At 40.7% G+C, this 5,075-nt stretch overlaps 1 pseudogene; it reads left to right on the forward strand.

The window, feature by feature from the left end:
• The window catches only part of LOC113408050, an 11,706-nt pseudogene extending 6,855 nt beyond the window's left edge, over positions 1-4,851 (forward strand).
• Positions 4,852-5,075: the final 224 nt, after the last annotated feature.

Here is a 5,075-nt window from a genome sequence, read left to right on the forward strand (position 1 = left end):
TGTGAAAGCTGATATGAAATAAAAGCAGCATGGAACAGTAACAATAGAAATGTGATAAGAGACACACGATAGTCTTTTGGCACAAAGAAAATTCTGGAGAAATATATAAACTAGTGAGACAGATCAGGACTCCTCCAATTACTATATTCTGTAAAACATAAAATATACATGCAGGGAAAAAATGCCTTATTTCTGGAGCCCGATCCTGCAAAAGGATCTGCATGGCCATAGACATTTACATTTGCTGGATCGATCCCTCTGTTTGCCAGACTTCCGCAGTTCAATAATATGGGTTTTGAAAATGTGACTTGTAAATTAGTATTTAGGACAGTTGTTGTTAAATAACTTATTTCAAGTCACTACATTGGTCTTATTGCAGTGTCTCAGAGTTCATGTAATAATCTTGTATGGTGGCTTGAATGCCTTTTATTTTGGTTGTTGATTTTGGTCTTTACTGTGTAAGCAGATCTCTTCCAGCTTTCTCTCCAACTTCCCTAGACACTGTTTGATGCTGTAAATAAATACCAGAGAAACATCTGTTAAAAGAACTTGACACAAACTTACCTTTAGTCCTGTAAACAGCACCATTCTAAGACAGCCCTATTATGTATTCTCAAGTGCCAATGTATTGCCTCTGAAATTTTTTTTTTAGTTTGTTTAACCACTTGTTTCACATTCAGTTTTTTATTAGATGATGGTCAAAAAGGTCCAAAGTCTCATCTTGAAATCCTGGCAGAAATGCGGGACTATAAAAGACGGCGGCAGTCGTACAGAGCTAAGAATGTTCATATAACAAAGAAATCTTACACTGACGTGAGCATCAAATGTTTTTGTAGAGAATGCAAGACCTTGCAGGTATTAGAATGCTTAATCTTTTCACAGCATACACTCTCTAATGTGCTCTATTCAGATTAGTAAAAACAGTTTTAACTATGATGCCTTAAAGAAAATCTTAAAGAAACTTTTTGACCAAGTCTGAAGATGTGGGTTAGTAAATGTGTTAGCAATTTTATAAATCTCAAAAAGAAATGTTAATGGTTTAAAGTATTTTTCTCCTCTGGTTGGTTGTCGGTGTTTCCTGGTATCACTTTGTGGCTATCCTGTAGTTTGAGCTATGTCAATTTGAAAGTTGCATAAACTACTTAGAATGGCACTGCAGAGTTAAAAACCATATATATTTAAAATGCATTTTTCCTTACTCCTATTACGATACCGACAGCTGAGACTGTTAAAAATGAAAGAACTTTAAAAATCTTGTGCCCATCATGTTGTTTATTCTTTTTTCTTCATTCCTGAACAGTGAGGCTAGACTAGTCAATTTCAGTATCAGTTTCTTGTGCCTTAGCTATTTGGGGGTTGCAAAGACTTCAGAGAAATGTTTTCAGATGCAAACAGAAAACTTTTTTCACTGCAAGTTACTGAATATATTTATCACAGCTACTTTTAATACTGAGTTTTGTACGTGCAAATTCCAGCCACCTACATGTTGATAGTGTCCCTTTAAGGTGCATTTTAGTAAAGTTACTTTGGAGTTTTTATTTCAGCAAACGTTTTTCCGTACAAATATCTAGTGCCTTTAAAAACAACACCTCAGACCTCATCTTTTGCCTGGTGTTTTCTAGTCTATTTTAGCTTCAAGTTTTCTTTTACTAATCTCTTCCCAGGTAATCAGAGATGTGATTGGTGTGCACATGGAAGAACTCAGCAGCCACTGGCAGGAGGAAGGTAAACCAGACAATGCAGAGACGTGTGAAGGAGGAAAATCTTCCATTTCAGCAAAATCTTCAGGAAGGTATTAACAAGAACCTCACAGCACTCACCAAAATGCTTTGTTTGTGCAGGGACGCTGGCAACCGTCAATCCATAGCGACCTATTACTGTATTCTAGTAGCACATAGAAGGCCCAGTTGAGAAAGAGATCCATTGTAATCCACAGTACAAATCCATACTAAGGTAATCCTTGCCCTGAGGAGTGTATGGCTTACGTAGACAAGACAAAGGACGGAAGAAAACAAGTGTTATTCCCATTTTGCAGATGGGGAAAATGAAGTGACTTTTTCCTAAGGCCACACAAGCAGTTTATGGCAGAGCCAGGACATGAACATAAACTCTCCTGAGTCCTAGTACAGCGCTGTAACCACAGGTCTCAGACTGTCACAGAGCAGCTAGGGAGAGAAGAACCTGTGAAAATGTGACTTTTAAAACACAAGAATTGGCGGGGAGATGCAGGACTGGAATAGTACCTTAAAAAAGGAGTTTAAAATAGTTTAAAAAACTGATTAGATGTCAAGTTGACAATGTCCCTTTAAGGTTCTCATAGTTACACTAGCAGTGCAACACAGCTATGTTCATGTATCTTATGTATACTTAACATCAACAGTAATCCTTCACTTGGGTATTGAAAAAGAAAACAGGATAGACTTTATTACCTGTGTAACATGGAAGTGTGTCCGCGTCACTGTGTAATGCTTCCCATTTTTATTTCCTGACTTGGGTGGTTGAAATAGTAAACAAATAGGATCTATTTCAGCCTTTGCACCTAAAGAACTGGGGGAAGAAATTGCAGCCTGTCAAACGAGAGAAGCCAAAATCAGTGTCTTCTTTCCAAGCGTTTATTATCACAAACAAGAGAAGAAGAAGAAAATGATCCTACCAAATGGAATACAGTTCCTTTTCGTTGCCTACCAGAGGCAGACCGTTGGAGATTAAAAGTATTCGAATAACTACAGTGTTTATGAAACTATTTATTAAACAAAACCAATAACTTTTTTTTCTTCAGAAACGAAGAGAGACGGTCAGCATCAGTGGACTCTCGACAGTCTTGTGGAAGCTCTAAGGATGTTGATCGATCTAGACACAGGAGAGATCCCAGCAGAAGTCCAGACAAACAAAAAAGAAGTAGAGAAAGAGGCAAAGACAGGGATTCCAGGAGAAAAAGAGAGAGGCAAGTGTTACTCTAAGCAATTTGTTTGCCCGTACCAGTCAGTGATGATAGTCACCAGTGAAATGTAACGGTGCATCCGAGTTTAGTGCACGAACGTAATACTCAATCCAAGTGGAAATGCAGGAGAATTCAGAGAGGCAGAATGTAATAACCCGGATCAGCCAAGCAAAGCCCCTGTCCAAGCAGAATTTGCTGTGGGATCTTTAAAAAACTACAAGTGATCCAGATTTCAGGGTTTAATCCAGGATCCAAAAGATGGCTCCTCCAGCAGTGACTTGCCCCTAACAATGCAGGAGCATTGGCTCAGATTTGACTCAAAGGGTCACCTAGTGCTCTCTGCTTGTGTTATATGGGCTGTATATTATGAATTAACCACACCTTGTATTACTGAGAGTTACTTAGTTGGTGTACATGAAGTGAATTTTAATACATACTTCTGAGGAGTTTGCATGGGGATCTACCAGTTAGATTGGTTGCCAGCTCTACCATTTGCTTCACTTACAGGTGTCTGATCTTTTTTTGTTCTAAACGGAAAGCTTTCCTAAGCTTCAGAACAAAACTGCCCATAATGAATGACACCAACACCACTGAAGTAGAGAACTAAAAGTTTTTAGTACTAAAAGCAAAGAGATGATGATCCTGCAATGGGATCTACAAGTGCAGAGTCTCATGCCCATAGTGCAGAGTTGATGCAGTCCCATAGAATTCACTTGGATCTGGCACTGGTGCAAGTCCTTGAGCCAGCAGATCCCAGCTGAGGATCTGGTTCCAACTGTGATTTTAGGAGCTTATTCAAAACACTTTCCTGTCAGGCTCCTGGGCTCTCTTTGTGACCCTATATTGGTTTATAACAGAAATGGGAGAAATTGTATAGCACAATTCCTAGCAAGTGTGTATGAGCTCACAAAAACACAAATGCTTTGACCATATACTTTGGTGCATAGGATGGAGTGGCTGCTTGTCTCATAAAATGGCTTTATGCAGTTGTTTTTACAAGATACATTGTGCTCTGTCAGAGTGCAGGGTTGTGCAATGAGACTTGAATAAAGCTCACTGGAAATGAACCCTCAAAGGGAAGACAGTGACAAGATTTTGAAGGAAGTGCTTAGATTTAAAGGATATTTTCAGTCTTGAAAGACTTCGGGCTTCTCTAATGTTCAGACTTTCATCAGTGAAAGTTCAGTCAGCCAAGCAGTTTTGGAGTAATCTGTTAAATGCTGAGATCCTAACAAGACATTGGCTATAATGGCTTGTTTCTATTTCAGGGCTGAAGACAAATATCACAACCACAAAAGAAGAAAATAGAAAAGGGACTGTAAAGAAGATGTGTGTCAGCTGTTAGTTAAGGAAATAGACTTAAACTGGATCATTCAGAGCTGTGAATATCAGCAGCATGCTGCTGGCGATAGCATTGTGAATTGAACATTGTACCCACATCTGGGAGGCTGCCAATGACCTCCTTCCCTCATCTTGACAACCTTACCATGGTCTCGTGTCTCAGATGGTTTTTATCTCTGCATTAGAAGGTGACGTATAGTTTGTTGTATTGCCTTTGACTGATTGATAAATATAATTTATTACATTGTCATTTTAAAATTCAGCCCAACTTGGTCTGGTGATTGAAGCAAAAGAGGAAGGGGCGAGGATTCAAATTTGTGCAGGTTTGCAGTGACTTTGGGAGGATACACTCTAGTCTTATGCATCAGTCACCCCACTGGAAACCTGGATAAAGTGCAGTGTGAAGGTGAGCCTGTAACAGGATGGTTAGTGCACTAGCCTCTGAAGACTTGGGTCCTAGGCTAAGTCACAAGAGAGTGTATTGACTGCTCTCATCCTAGTCTCCATTCTTGCATACTGCAAAGCTGTCGTGTTCAGCGGGGTGGCAGGTTTGTAGAAATTTTGGTGGTGCCCAGAACCCCCCCGCCCCCCCCCCCCAAACTCTGCCCCCACCTGCCTAAGGCTCTGGGAGGGAGTTTGGGTGGGGGAGGGGGTCTGGGGTGCAGGCTCTGGGATGGAGTTTGGGTGCTGGGTGCAGGCTACGGGCTGGGGGTGGGGTTGCAGGAGGGGGTGAGAGGTGCAGGCTCTGGGAGGGAGTTTGGGTGTAGGCTCTGGGTTGGGGCAAGGGGTGGGG

Source organism: Terrapene carolina, unplaced genomic scaffold (genome assembly GCF_002925995.2).
Source record: "Terrapene carolina triunguis isolate 2854851 unplaced genomic scaffold, T_m_triunguis-2.0 Scaffold707, whole genome shotgun sequence".
NCBI lineage: Eukaryota > Metazoa > Chordata > Testudines > Emydidae > Terrapene > Terrapene triunguis.